This window comes from Oncorhynchus kisutch, linkage group LG17, assembly GCF_002021735.2.
Source record: "Oncorhynchus kisutch isolate 150728-3 linkage group LG17, Okis_V2, whole genome shotgun sequence".
NCBI lineage: Eukaryota > Metazoa > Chordata > Actinopteri > Salmoniformes > Salmonidae > Oncorhynchus > Oncorhynchus kisutch.
The window spans coordinates 24,430,664-24,447,036 of record NC_034190.2 but is presented as its reverse complement, the minus strand read 5'-3'; positions in this window follow the sequence as shown (position 1 = coordinate 24,447,036).

The window sequence follows — 16,373 nt, the reverse complement described above, 5'->3', positions numbered from 1 at the left end:
TACATGCAACGTAATGAGCTACAAAGACAAAATCAATCTGGCACCTGACACACATCTATTGCCCAGCGATACTAGACTAAAGCTGTACTCAGGAGAGCTAATGAGCTCTATGGGCACCTTTGAGACCAAATGTGTTATTCGGGGACGCAAACACAAGCTGGAGTTTGAGATTGTGAAAACCAGTCAACATCCTCTCCTCTCCGGCTCTACTTGCGAATGACTGGGACTGATGCAGTTCACTGTACCAAATTACCTGCACATTGTGGATCATGTCCAGCATGGACCCCTGTCCAGAGAACAACTACTCAGCAGATATAACAATGTATTCAACAGGCCAGTTGAATCAGTGCCTGGGGAGGTACACTTTGAAGTGGATGAGAGCATCACTCCAGTCCAGTGTGCTCCTTGCAATGTGCCCATTGCAATGAAAGTGGCTGTGAAGCCTCAGCTGGACAAGTATGAGGCCGATGGCCACATGACATCTGTGACTGAACCAACTGACTGGATCAGCAATATGGTCATATTGAGAAAAAAAACTGAGAAGCTGAGGGTCTGCATCGACCCAAAGCATCTGAACCAAGCACTGAAACGATCCCACTACATCATGCCGACACTAGAGGATGTCCTCTATAATCTTCCCAAGGCCAGGATTTTCACCTTGGTGGATGCCCGAGATGCATTCCTTCAATGCAAGCTGGACGAAGAAAGCAGCTTCATGACTACCTTCTGGACCCCTGGGGTCAGAAACGCTGGCTAAAGCTCCCGTTTGGTGTCTCAGTGGCGCCTGAGGTATACCAACGCAAGCAGCACGAGTTACTGGCTGGGCTCAAGGGCATTGAACCCATCGCCGATGATGTCCTGATCGTAGGCTGTGGTGACACAGACGAAGCTCCTGGCACTGATGGAGCGCTGCCGATCAGTTAAGCTTCGCCACGGCCTGAAGAAGCTGCAGTTCAAGGTGAAAGCCGTCCACTTCCATGGCCACATTCTGTCGGCAAAAGGCCTGAAGCCGGACCCAGACAAGGTCCGAGCGATCCTCGACATGCCAAACCTGTTTGATGCAAAAGGAGTACAGCATCTCATCGGTTTTGCAAACTATCTTGCAAAGTTCATGCCACACCTATCAGTGCCAGGAGGCTCTGTGAGCCTCTACGCCGGTTGCTGGACAAAGACACTCCATGGCACTGGCTACCCAAGCACGAGGCCGCAGTGCAGGAGATGAAATCTCTGGCTTCATCCATGCCAGTGTTGTGCTACTATGACGTCACGAAGCCTGTCACAATCCAGAGCGACTCCAGCCAAAGGGGACATGGATGCTGCCTTATGCAGGAAGGCCAGCCCGTTGCGTTTGCCTCGAGAGTTCTCACCCCCACCGAACAAAACTATGCACAAATTGAGAAAGAGTGCCTCAGCATCGTCTTCTCTTGCCAGCGATTCCATCACTACTTATATGGTCGAGAGCTGGTCACAGGTGAAAACGACCACAAACCACTCATTGCCATATTCAGTAAACCTCTCCTCAACGCGCCCAAGAGGCTTCAAAGCATGCTCCTTACTCTGCAAAACTACAGCCTGATGGTCATTTACAAGCCAGGACCAGAGATGTACTTCAGCGACTCACTGAGCAGGGCAACAGCACAATGTACAGGCAGAGGCACTGTCTATCAGCAGCAGGCCATCTGTTCGCTACAGCAGGAACAACAAGATGTTCAACAGATTAATCAGGCAGACTACTTAAACATCACAGATCACTACCTAGCCCAGATCAGGCAACACACTGACAAGGACGAACACCTACAGTCACTGAAGTCCATGGCTCTCGCAGGTTGGCCATACCTGAAAGAGGAGACACCTTTCACAGTGAGAGAATACTGAACCTTTCGAGATGAGATCAGCGTGCAAAATGTCATCTTGTTCAGAGTTCAGAAGGTCATTATTCCCAAATCACTACGTCCAGAGATGCTTACCCCCATACACTCCAGTCACGTTGGAGGTGACGCATGCTACCGCCAGGCTCGTGAAACATTATACTGGCCAGACATGCAAGCAGAAATTAAAGACTTTGTCAGCAACTGTACCACATGCAACGAGTACGCTCATGAACAGCAAAAGGAAACCGTGATGTCACAGGAACTGCCCACAAGGGCCTGGCAAATCGTCAGCATGGACTTATTCAGCCACAGAAAAAAGGACTACCTTCTCATCGTTGATCACTACTCTGACTTTTGGGAAATTGAACTGCTCCCTGACTTGTCTGCAGAGACGGTCATAAAGCTCTGCAAGGCGCAGTTTGCAAGGCAAGGTCAGCCTGACAAGGTAATCACGGACAATGGCCCACAATTCACTGCACAGTTCAAGCGTTTCGCCTCAGAATGGGAGTTTGACCACGGGACCTCCTCTCCAAGACACCCAAAAGCAAATGGCAAGGCAGAATCAGCTGTCAAGATTGCAAATAACCTGTTAAGCAGGGCCTTGCGCGACAGCAATGACCCATGGAAAGCGATCTTACAGTGGAGGAACACACCCACCGAAAACATGGACAGCAGCCCAGCACAACGCCTTCTGTCCAGACGTCTGAAGACTACCATCCCTGTAGCTAACAAGCTACTTGAGCCCTGCGTCATGGTTGGCATCACGGACAAACTGCGTCACAGAAAACAGCTCGCTAAGAACTTCTATGACCGGACTGCTCGAGACCTACCAGAGCTGGAGGTGGGTGAAACAATAAGAATAAACCGCTGCCGGGAGACCACACAGGACTTTGGAGGCTGGGCCCATGCCTGCAGAGAGTTGCACCACGTTCTTACCTGGTGGATGTTGGTGGCTCCCTCTATCGTCGCAATCGGGTAGATCTGCGTGTAGCAGAGCAGACAAACCAGAACACGCCATACACTCACCTAGATGAGCTGGATCACAGTCCAGGCCTAAGGGCAAGGGGCGCAGAATTGAGACATGAGCCAACTGAAGGTGAGGCTTCTACCTCACCAAGCTCTCCAGCTTGTGGCCCTAATCCTACCCCTGTCAGAGCCAATAATTACTCACGGGTGGGTCGGCTGTGCAAGCCACCGGACAGGCTTACTCTGTAAGCAAGAGACTTAACTTGTCCTCTGTTAAGAAAATATAAAAAAATGTTTTAAAGGAAGATGACAACGGAAGTAAAAAGAAAATGTCATGCTTTTTCAATTGTTATGACTTGACTGTTAAGAACTTCATGTTATGCCTTTATGTTTGCACTTTCTATTGAAAAGGATGATGTTACGGAGTCTAGCCGGACTGTTCCCCGGACTCCACGTATAGGGATTTGTACAATGCACAAACAAGGCTATTGAATTTGACATTGGTGTCTGTATTTATTCCTTTATCCAACATATCATACAGATACAAACAGCTCTGTAAATATTGTTTCGTGGTGCCCGACTCTCTAGTTAATTACATTTAAATGATTAGCTCAATCAGGTAATATTAATTACGGAGAAATTATTTTATAGAATAGCATGTCATATCACTTAATCCGGCATAGCGAAAGACACGACACCATTCTGTTGATGGAGTACGCCCACACCATTCTGTTGATGGAATACGCCCACACCATTCTTTTGATGGTATACGCCCACACCATTCTGTTGATGTAATACGCCCACACTATTCTGTTGATGTAATACGCCCACACTATTCTGTTGATGGAATACGCCCACACCATTCTGTTGATGGTATACGCCCACACCATTCTGTTGATGTAATACGCCCACACCATTCTGTTGATGGAATACGCCACACCATTCTGTTGATGGAATACGCCCACACCATTCTGTTGATGTAATACGCCCACACCATTCTGTTGATGTAATACGCCCACACCATTCTGTTGATGTAATACGCCCACACCATTCTGTTGATGTAATACGCCCACACCATTCTGTTGATGTAATACGCCCACACCATTCTGTTGATGTAATACGCCCACACCATTCTGTTGATGTAATACGCCCACACCATTCTGTTGATGTAATACACCCACACCATTCTGTTGATGGAATACGCCCACACCATTCTGTTGATGGAATACGCCCACACCATTCTGTTGATGGAATACACCTACACCATTCCAATACTGAAAAGCTACGTTTTAACATACTTAATCACATTTTTTTGGGATGCAAAAATAACGGCTTTAAACTATAGCAGATCAATGCACAATCATAACAGGTCATTTAATGCTTTAAAAAAATCTGATTGAATAACAAATCCTGTGAAATGACGACAACACATACTGGAGGAGTTACTGGCTAGCTACAAGTGGCTAGCTTAGCTAATAAACTAGCTACGTCCGTTGCAGCGTGCATGACCAGAATGACACATTGATGAACCACAAAAAACACACCACATTTTGGTATGAAAATTGAGAAAGAGAAGCAGTTGGACTGTTTTTTGTGCCCAAAGTCGACCGTTAAAGCTCATTTCATGCAATTCTACACATTTTGCAATTGCTTATGACGTGTCCCTATGCCCTCTGGGCCCCCCCCGATACTCCAGGGGGCCCCCAACCATTTTGAAGAAATTATTGTGGGGGACGAATTGACCTGTTCTAACATGTCCTCCCTATTCCTGTGGTAATTTAGCCTATGGGTCAACTTACTGTACACATTGAAACTGCTCAGACATATGTGGCTCCATGGACCAGTATAAGAGGGTTTGATATGTTATTGAAGAGTGCAACATAACTACTGTCTCAGATGTGAACTTGGAGAAATTCAAAGAAGGACTTCAAAAGATATAGAGAAGTACTGTCTCTCCAAAGGGGTTGGGTTAGACACTGGGCCCCAAGGTGAATCCTGACTTCCACTTAGCCTAACACTGACATCAATGCGTGACTCCATGAACATTGAACATTTGCCTTTGCCCTTTAGTGATTGGATCAGCTGTCCCTTGACAATCAAAATACTCAGACAAGAATGTCCCTGTTTAGCCTGGTCCCATACTGAAGGCTATGTGTTGTAGCCAACTCTTCTATCATCGTCAAAGCATACACAAAGGCATCTTTGGTAAGGCAATTGGAACACGGAGAGGAGTTGGCTTATAGCACACACAGGACCACCAGGTTATAGTGCCTGTCCATCCAGTGAGGCACCAGGCTTGTAGCACCACAACTCAAACAGAGACCAGAACAGACTGAGCCTGTTAAAACAGCCAGCTAAAACACTGCCTGAGGGTGACATGTTTTAATTTCCTCCTGGTGTCTGAGGGAGAGAGCTGGCGATGATTTCTTACCTGTCTCTGCATATTGCTCAGCATTAGCCATGCCAACAGTACTAGGTGGACCTGCAGTTATCACACTTAATCATTCTCCTTGAGACAAGATTCATCTTAAGTTTATAAAGTCAGAGCCATTGAAAGTGATCTTTAGGGGCATCAATTTATGGTAATTCAAGGTACTGTCCTCAGGGACAAGATCTCGGTTTCTGTCTGAGTTTTATACAGAAAACATCAAGGGATGATATCCCAGACTCAGATTAAACCTCCAACTGAAATAAAAAGTGTATGGAAAATCTTAATTGAAAGTGCCCAGGAGTAAGCTTTATCAGCTTCATATTCTCGATAACATATATTTGATTTCTGCTTTGGCAATCAGAAACATTGTCCCTCCATTTTCTGTTTCGACTAAAAAATGTCCTCCTGTATTAGACTAATCCTGGTATCTCCTTATGGTTATTACAGAAGATTCTGTATCTCGTCGTTCTGTTTTATCATAATAGTCTGGTCTACCATCGTCTGGTCTGATATGGTTGATTAATGGGCCTGTTGCCGATGTTCATTATTGAATTGAGTTTGAATAAACTAAGAGATTAATATTGAATGATAAAATGGGGACTCGCTCTCTCTCTTTCCCTCTTTCTCTTTCCCTCTCTGTCTTTTCCTTTCTTTGAACACACAGTAACGTACAACAGACAGACAGTGTATCCCACACTGTTGTGATTTGTTTACCTTTCTCAGGGTGCACCTGCATACACACACGCACGCACACGCACGCACACGCACGCACACGCACGCACACGCACGCACACGCACGCACACGCACGCACACGCACGCACACGCACGCACACGCACGCACACGTACGCGCACGCACAAACCCCTTCAGGGCATCGCGTGGCATTCACACGACCGGTTCACTGCCATCACCTGCCTGCCTAGTGAGCCCATGACCTTTGGTTGCCGTGGTTTCCTTCCTGGGGTTGCCTTGACTCTTTTTCTATCAGTGGAGGCTCCTCAGAGGAGGAAGGGGAGGACCATCCTCCTCAGTGTATTTCAGATACAACTATACTAAATATATTCATGTCACCAAATAATTTATTAAAACAGACTGTTTTGCTATTAAGGTCTACAGTAGCCTCAGCAGCACTCTGTAGGGTAGCACAATGCTGTAGCCGGAGGACAGATAGCTTCTGTCCTCCTCTGGGTACATTGACTTCAATATAAAAACTAGGAGGCTCATGGTTCTCACCCCCTTCCATAGACTTACACAGTAATTATGACAACTTCCGGAGGACTTCCTCCAACCTCTTGCAGCATGAACTGACATGTTGTTCATCTGATCAAAGAATCAGATAATTAATCTAGTACTGAAAGCATACGCTACAGCTACATAGAACTGCAGTGCATAAAATGAGGTGAGTAGTTGACTCAAAAAGAGAGAAAGACAATAGTTGAACAGTTTTGAACAAATATATTTATTCCAAAATGAAGGTGAGGCAAACACAACCCAAACAAGTCGCACTGCTTCTTTGACTTGTATGCTCTAGTCGGCTGGCCCTCGCTACATATTCGTCGCCAGACCCACTGGCTCCAGGTCATCTACAAGTCCATGCTAGGTAAAGCTCCGCCTTATCTCAGTTCACTGGTCACGATGGCAACACCCATCCGTAGCACGTGCTCCAGCAGGTGTATCTCACTGATCATCCCTAAAGCCAACATCTCATTTGGCCGCCCTTCGTTCCAGTTCTCTGCTGCCTGTGACTGGAACGAATTGCAAAAATCGCTGAAGTTGGAGACTTTTATCTCCCTCACCAACTTCAAACATCTGCTATCTGAGCAGCTAACCGATCGCTGCAGCTGTACATAGTCTATCGGTAAATAGCCCACCCATTTTTACCTACCTCTTCCCCATACTGTTTTTATTTATTTACTTTTCTGCTCTTTTGCACACCAATATCTCTACCTGTACATAACCATCTGATCATTTATCACTCCAGTGTTAATCTGCAAATTGTAATTATTCGCCTACCTCCTCATGCCTTTTGCACACAATGTATATAGACTCCCCCCTTTTTTCTACTGTGTTATTGACTTGTTAATTGTTTACTCCATGTGTAACTCTGTGTTGTCTGTTCACACTGCTATGCTTTATCTTGGCCAGGTCGCAGTTGCAAATGAGAACTTGTTCTCAACTAGCCTACCTGGTTAAATAAAGGTGAAATAAAATAAAAAATAAAAACACAATGTCCACTTAACCCGGTAGCCAGCCGCACCAATGTGTTGGAGGAAACACTGTACACCTGGCGACCATGTCAGCATGCACTGCGCTGAAGCAATAGATCGAGGGTGAGAGAGAGAGAAAGAGAGACAAAGCTATATTTCATAGTATATCTTTTTAAACTTTTTTTCACTTAGCTAGTGTCAAATGCAGCTAGCTAGTTTAGCCTACATAAACACCCAGCTCAAACAGAGAGGGATGCTATGTTAGCTAGCTGGCTACGGCTATCCAACACAGGAACTCTTCCAAGTCAAGGTAAGCTTTTGGTTTTATGAATTTTTGCAACCAGGGCCACAGGTGTAACTGGTAAACTGATTGCTGCTAACTACTGTCACATCTGCTCCTGCTACTTCCTCTGGTGTTCATCCGGTGTCTTCTTGACCTGCAGTTACTCCCCCTGTACACACTCTCTCTCTCTCCCTCTCCCTCTCTGTGCGATTGTGTGGTTGGAGACAGGTGTGCTGGAGTCAGAGCAGATTCCTACCAGCTGCAACTCGTTCCATAATAAAGACCTCTACAAATACTCAGTCCTGCCATTTCCACTCTGCCAGATCGTAATCTCTGCTCAGTCAGTTCATGATTCTAGCCATTTATGATTATTTAAGATCCTGTTACTCTGCTGTGCCTATTTCCCTGCCTGACACCGTTTATCCTCTCATTACAGTTACCGCTTTGTCTCTGGCTCCTGTCTCCTGTTCTACATCTCACCACCCAACTACATTGCTTTGGATTTTACTCACCACCACTACCTTGGATTCCCCTCAGGACCTGTTTACCCTGTTCTACTCAGCTAACTCCAACCTCAGTCTCCACATCTGTTTTTTTCTGCAACTCATCCGAGCTTCCCCGGATCTGCACTCTATATCTCCCTGTGTAACGATAAATATTTTGGTTCATTCATCCCTGTTTCCTTGTCTGAGTCTGCTCTTGGGTTCCTCTGTGTCACTTCGCTTAACTACACTGTACTGAATGATTGTACCGGGTTTACTAACCACAGTTAATTCTAGTAGCTATGTTGACTATGGCGTGACAACGATGTAGGCTGTGTGTAGCGGTTAGCAGGTTTGGCTTGGAAACCTTTTATTTTCCTGGTCACAGATAGCTGATGTGTTGTGCACTGAAGTCCACAAGCAAAGGGAAAAGAGCACGTAGATAGATGCGAGAAGGAATTATATACACAAGGAGCTGTTTGTATGTGTCTGGTATGGCAGTGAACTTTGTTAGCGTTTGATACATTGTGCCGATTCTGGAAAAATGTTTCTTAAATGGAAGCAAACGGAACAAACTATTGTTTGCAACTAGATTACTGATTACACCCTAGATCAGCTAGTTGCAGGCAAAAGTGTGCAAGGCAGTATTGAATATGTCACTGTCACCATGATTACTCAATTCCTTTGACCTGTGCACTTACACTGTAATCTTTTCATAGGCTAGGTTGTAGCAACCTCATGAGTACAGGGAAAATTAAAGCATGTTGTAGCCTAAACTTATTGATGTTACATTGAGCTGGGTGAATGGAATATGAATGACAGTCATCCAATACGCTGTAATAGAAATAAGGCCATGTTCATAATCCTCCCTCATCTTATACGGCACCTACCGCCACTGCTTTCTATATACAGTGGTGGCCAAAGGTTTTGAGAATGACACAAATACTAATTTCCAAAGTTTGCTGCCTCAGTGTCTTTAGATATTTTTGTCAGATGTTACTGAAGTATAATTACAAGCATTTCTGTCACGTTCGTCATATTGATGAGACCAAGGCACAGCGTGATATGAATACATTCTTCTTTTAATAAAGGAGAAAAACAACCGTGACGCTATATAGAACGAGTGCTGACATGCAACTACACATAGACAATAACCCACAAAATACCCAAGGATTATGGCTACCTAAATATGGTCCCCAATCAGAGACAACGATAAACAGCTGCCTCTGATTGAGAACCAATCTAGGCAACCATAGACATAAAAACACCTAGACTAGATACAACCCCATAAACATACAAAAACCCTAGAGAGGACAAAAAAACACATATCACCCTCGTCACACCCTGACCAACCAAAATAATAAACAAAACAAAGAATACTAAGGTAGGGGCGTGACAATTTCATAAGTGTCAAAGGCATTTATTGACAATTACATGAAGTTGATGCAAAGAGTCAATATTTGCAGTGTCACGCCCTGGCCTTAGTTATCTTTGTTTTCTTTATTATTTTGGTTAGGCCAGGGTGTGACATGGGTGATTTATGTGTTTTTTTCTTGTCTAGGGGTTTTTGTAGATTTATGGGGTTATGTTCTTTTAGGTGTCTAGGTAAGTCTATGGTTGCCTGGATTGGTTCTCAATCAGAGGCAGGTGTCTATCGTTGTCTCTGATTGGGAGCCATATTTAGGCAGCCATATTCTTTGGGTATTTTGTGGGTGATTGTTTCCTGTCTTTGTGTTTTATGCACCAGTCAGGACTGTTTCGGTTTTCACGGTTATTGTTTTGTAGTGTGTTCATGTTAAGTGTCTCTTATTAAAGAACCATGAACTTCAACCATGCTGCGTTTTGGTCCGCCTCTCCTTCACAGGAAGAAAGCCGTGACATGCAGTGTTGACCCTTCTTTTTCAAGACCTCTGCAGTCTGCCCCGGCATGCTGCCAAAAATGGCAGCCCATTTTTTGCATAATCAATGCTTGGAGCTTGTTAGAATTTGTGGGTTTTTGTTTGTCCACCCGCCTCTTGAGGATTGACCACAAGTTCTCAATGGGATTAAGGTCTGGGGAATGGACCCAAAATATTGATGTTTTGTTCCCTAAGACACTTAGATATCACCTTTTCCTTAAGGCAAGGTGCTCCATCATGCTGGAAAAGGCATTGTTCATCACCAAACTGTCACTGGATGGTTGGGAGAAGTTGTTCTCGGGGGATGTGTTGTTACCATTCTTTATTCATGGCTGTGTTCTTAGGCAAAATTGTGAGTGAGCCCACTCCCTTGGCTGAGAAGCAACCCCACACATGAATGGTCTCAGGCTGCTTTACTGTCGGCATGTCACAGGACTGATGGTAGCGCTCACCTTGTCTTCTCCGAACAAGCTTTTTTCTGGGTGCCCCAAACAATCGGAAAGGGGATTCATCAGAGAAAATTACTTGACCCCAGTCCTCAGCAGTCCAATCCCTGTACCTTTTGCAGAATATCAGTCTGTCCCTGATGTTTTTCCTGGAGAGAAGTGGCTTCTTTGCTTCCCTTCTTGACACCAGGCCATCCTCCAAAAGTCTTCGCCTCACTGTGTGTACAGATGCACTCACACCTGCCTGCTGCCATTCCTGAGCAAGCTCTGTACTGGTGGTGCCCCGATCCTGCAGCTGAATCAACTTTAGGAGACGGTCCTGGCGCTTGCTGGACTTTCTTGTGCGCCCTGAAGCCTTCTTCACAACAATTGAACCGCTCTCCTTGAAGTTCTTGATGATCCGATAAATGGTTGATTTAGGTGCAATCTTACTGGCAGCAATATCCTTACCTGTGAAGCCGTTTTTGTGCCTTGTCTTCGTCAACACTCACACCTGTGTAACGAGAAAATCACTGACATGATGTCAGCTGGTCCTTTTGTAACAGGGCTGAAATGCTGTGGAAATGTTTTTGGGGGATTCAGTTCATTTGAATGGCAGAGAGAGACTTTGCAATTAATTCCAGTTCATCTGATCACTCTTCATAACATTCTGGAGTATATGCAAATTGCCATCATACAAACTGAGGGAGCAGACTTTGACACAAATTAATTCATTAATTTTCACATTCTCAGAACTTTTGGCCACAGTTATACAGTACCAGTCAACAGTTTGGACCTATTCACACCAGGATTTTTTCTTTATTTGGACTATTTTCTACATTGTAGAATGATAACACATTTGGAATCATGTAGTTAGCAAAATATATTTTAGATTTTTCAAAGTAGCCACCCTTTGCCTTGATGACAGCTTTGCACACAGTGTCAGAGTATCACAGAAGAGTTAATCTTTCCTGAAACATCATCAGAGGACTCTGACCAGGAGGTTGATACGTCAAATGTTCCCCCTCCATGGTTAAATTGGTCCCCTTTGACACTCTACTTCCCCCTGTGAACAATGTTCAGTTTCAGAGACAAAATTAATTAACACTGGGGCACAAATGGCACCCTATTCCCCACATAATGCATTACTTATGCCTAGGGCACATTAGGGTGCCATTAGGGGTGCATACTGGGCCTACCGGTAGAGGAAGTCCTTATTTTAGCCCAAAGCCGCTTCTTATGGATGGAAGTGCACCTCTCATGATCAGAGGTACTGGAGAAGGTTAAGTGGTTGGTTGGCTCATACGACAACCATTACTGTGGCTTTGGTCAGGATTATGGTCATATAAAATAACACAATCCAGCCACCAGACAAAGCTTTTTAGACTTTTGGAGTGGATTTGGTGCAGGTTTAATGTCTTAGGCCAAACCATCAACAAAACATTACACTTCACCTGTTTTACCCAGCATACAGCGATTTCTGAAGAGGCTGCCGTTCTGCCCCTGAACAGAGATCTGAGATCTGTCGTTCTGCCCCTGAACAGGCAGTTAACCCACTGTTCCTAGGCCGTCATTGAAAATAAGAATTTGTTCTTAACTGACTTGCCTAGTTAAATAAAGGTAAATAAAAATAAATAGTTATTTTTGTTCAAGTCCACCATTTTAAAATAACACCAGTAAGACCATAACCTAAGATGGATGTGCCATCTACAAAGCATATACAGAGGTTTTATAAACAGATAACAAATCATGAAAAAGTAATTCACAGATCATGAGTTAACTTTTATTTAAGCAATGAATAACATCATATATCTTGCTAAAGAGTGAGACTGATAAATGACTGCTGTCCATGTGAAAATGTCACACATTATAGTACTCGGACAGTCCTTTATGGAAAAAAACATACAAAAAAATGATCAAATCTGAGTTATTAACAGTCGTTATTACACCTTTGATAGCAAAGCCAGTAATGCATTGATGAGACCATAGGACAATTATTTCACTTCCTGTGTCATCCTCTGTGATGCCAGTGGCCCGGTCCTGTGATTATCAAAGGTCGAAGGTCACAATGAAGGCCAGAATGGTCATCAAAGAAAACCCTATATTTTTTTGGTCTAAACATAGCAATAACCCACTCAATGACACCACAAGTTATGTTACCTGGCCATTTTCAATTTCTCTTTCTGTCTATTTTACTAATGTAACCATGCAAGGTGTATTAGGTATTAGGTATGAACCAACACAGCCATTAAGCTGATGATAACACAGGCAGTGTGAGCGTAAATAAAACCATAGGCAGTGGCGGTTGGTGCCGTTTAAGATGAGGGAGGACGCACATTTTTCTTTGTGCATGACCTTATTTCTATTACAGCATATTGGATGTATGTAAGATCGATAAATTTAGGCTACTACATGATACTCAAATTTCCCTATACTCATCATGAGGTTGAGAAGTCGAGAATTTTTTTGTAATCAAGGTGACAGATAGTAACACATTCAATACCGCCTTGCACACTCGTGCCTGCATCTAGCTGATCTAGGGTGTAATCATTAGTCCAACAGTTGCAAACAAGAGTTTCTATTGGACAAATTCAGGTATGTTTATACCCGTTTTGCTCCGCTTGCTTCCGATTAAGAAAAGTTTTAACAGAAGTGGCGGAATAAATACACCCATAATCAAGCTCAAACACAGTTCACTTTCATAGCAGCCACATACTGTACAAACAGCAAAGTCACTTTGCTCATTGTAATTCCTTCTCACATCTACACACTCTCCTCCTCCCTCACCTTTTACCTTCGATTGTGGACTTTAGTGCACAACACATCAGCTATCTGTGACCAGGCGATAAAACCTTTCCAAGCCAAACCTTCATATCATAATCGCTAACCGTTACACACAGCCTACATCATTGTCACCATATTATGTAACGTCATCGTCAACACAGCTAATAGAACTAACACATTTGTAAACCTGCTACAATTATGCAGTACAGTGTACAGTCAACAAGCACTTGAGAGGTTACATCGGCCTCCAATGAATGTATAAAAAATAAATGTATAAAACTAAAAGCTTATCTTGGCTTGGAAGAGTTCCAGTGTTGGATAGCCATAGCCAGCTAGCTAACATAGCATCCCTCTGTCTGAGCTGGGTGTTTGAGTTGGCTAAACTAGTTAGCTAGCTAGTCAACTAAGTAAGTGAAAGTGAAAAAAATACTACGATATATACAGTGGCTTGCGAAAGTATTCACCCCTTTGGCATCTTACCTATTTTGTTGGGGGTTTGTATCATTTGATTTTCATAACATGCCTACCACTTTGAAGATGAAAAACATTTTTTTATTGTGTAACAAACAATAAATAATTTTAAAAAACAGAAAACTTGAAAGTGCAGAACTATTCACCCCCCCCCCCTCTTGGAGTATGTCCCTATAAGCTTGGCACATCTAGCCACTGGGATTTTTGCCCATTCTTCAAGGCAAAACTGCTCCAGCTCCTTCAAGTTGGATGGGTTCCACTGGCGTACAGAAATTTTTAAGTCATAATATAGATTCTCAATTTGATTGAGGTCTGAGATTTGACTAGGCCATTCCAAGACATTTAAATGTTTCCCTTTAAACCACTCGAGTGTTGCTTTAGCAGTATGCTTAGGGTCATTGTCCTGCTGGAAGGTGAACCTCCGTCCCAGTGTCAAATCTCTGGAAGACTGAAACAGGTTTCCCTCAAGGATTTCTCTGTATTTAGCGCCATCCATCATTCCTTCAATTTTGACCAGTTTCCCAGTCCCTGCAGATAAAAAAACATTCCCACAGCATGGGATGGTGTTCTCAGGGTGATGAGAGGTCTTGGGTTTACGCCATACATAGCATTTTCTTTCATGGTCAAAAAGCTCAATTTTAGTCTCATCTGACCAGAGCACCTTCTTCTATATGTTTGGGGAGTCTCCCACATGCCTTTTGGCGAACTCCAAACATGTTTGCTCATTTTCTTCTTTAAGCAAATGCTTTTTTTCTGGCCACTCTTCCGTAAAGCCCAGCTCTGTGGAGTATACGTGTTACGAATCCCTTTGGCCTGGCAGTCAAGGGGGAATGGTATCGAGACATGTAACATAACTCATGCAAAGTGTAATAGTGACAAAGTAATGGTGAGAATGAAATAACCACAGACAACTAATATCTACCGTCAAGTATTGTTATTGTATTTGCAAACACACTGTATGGATGGAGCCAACTCCCCGTGCTTACCATGGGGAGAGTGTAACTGGTCAGGCACCGTGTTATGGGGTGATACACACTGTGTCTCCAGTGCACATTCACAGCTCTGTGACAGCTCCTCGCATTTGCCGTGCTAGAGTGGGCATCCAGTCAGGACGGATTGTGCCGGCTCAGCGGTCCTGGTCTCCAGTGTGTCTCCTTGGTCCAGGATATCCTGCGCAAGCATTACGCACGGTATCGCCAGTTCGCCAGCACAACCCAGTGCGGCCTGTTTACAGCTCCCGGCTGTAGACCTTCATTGCAAAATGTTTTAATCAATTATTTGGTGACATTAATATTGTTATCAGTATTGTTTTATCAAAAAAATGATAGTTAAAAAAAAAAAAACGTTTTATTTTTATTAAATTAACTGAGGAAGATAGTCCTCCCCTTCCTCCTCTGAGGAGCCTCCACTGACTGCAGGGGAAGTTGGTGGGTGAAATTGGGAGGAGAAAGCATGTTTACATACACCTTAGCCAAATACAGTTAAACTCAGTTTCACAATTCCTGACACTTAATCCTAGTAAAAATGTACCTGTCTTAGGTCCGTTAGGATCACCACTTTATTTTAAGAATGTGAAATGTCAGAATAATAATAGAGATAATTAACGTTTCGGGTAGCCTTCCATAAGTTTCCCACAATAAGTTGGGTGAATTTTGGCCCATTCCTCCTCACAGAGCTGGTGTAACTGAGTCAGGGTTGTAGGCCTCCTTGCTCGCACACGCTTTTCAGTGCTGTCCACAAATTTTCTATGGGATTGAGGTCAGGGCATTGTGATGGCAGCACCAATACCTTGACTTTGTTGTCCTTAAGCCATTTTGCCACAACTTTGGAAGTATGTTTGGGGTCATTGTCCATTTGGAAGACCCATTTGCGACCAAGCTTTAACTTCCTGACTGATATCTTGAAATGTTGCTTCAATATATCCACATAATTTTCCTCCCTCATGAAGCCATCTATTTTGTGAAGTGCACCAGTCCCTCTTGCAGCAACGAACCCCACAACATGATGCTGCCACCCACTTGCTTCACGGTTGGGATGGTGTTCTTTGGCTTGCAAGCCTCCCCCTTTTTCCTCCAAACATAATGATGGTCATTATGGCGAAACAGTTCTATTTTTGTTTCATCAGACCAGAGGACATTTCTCCAAAAAGTATGATCTTTGTTCCCATGTGCAGTTGCAAACTGTAGTCTGGCTTTTTTTATGGCGGTTTTGGATCAGTGGCTTCTTCCTTGCTGAGTGACCTTTCAGGTTATGTCGATATAGGACTCGTTTTACTATGGATATAGATACTTTGCAAGGTCCTTTGCTGTACTTCTGGGATTGATTTGCACTTTTCGCACCAAAGTATGTTCATCTCTAGGAGACAGAACGCGTCTCCTTCCTGAGCGGTATGACGGCTGCGTGGTCCCATGGAGTTTATACTTATGTACTATTGTTTGTACAGATGAACGTGGTACCTTCAGGTGTTTGGAAATTGCTCCCAAGGAAGAACAAGACTTGTGGTACCCCACAATTTTTTTCCTGAGGTCTTGGCTGATTTCTTTTGATTTTCCCAT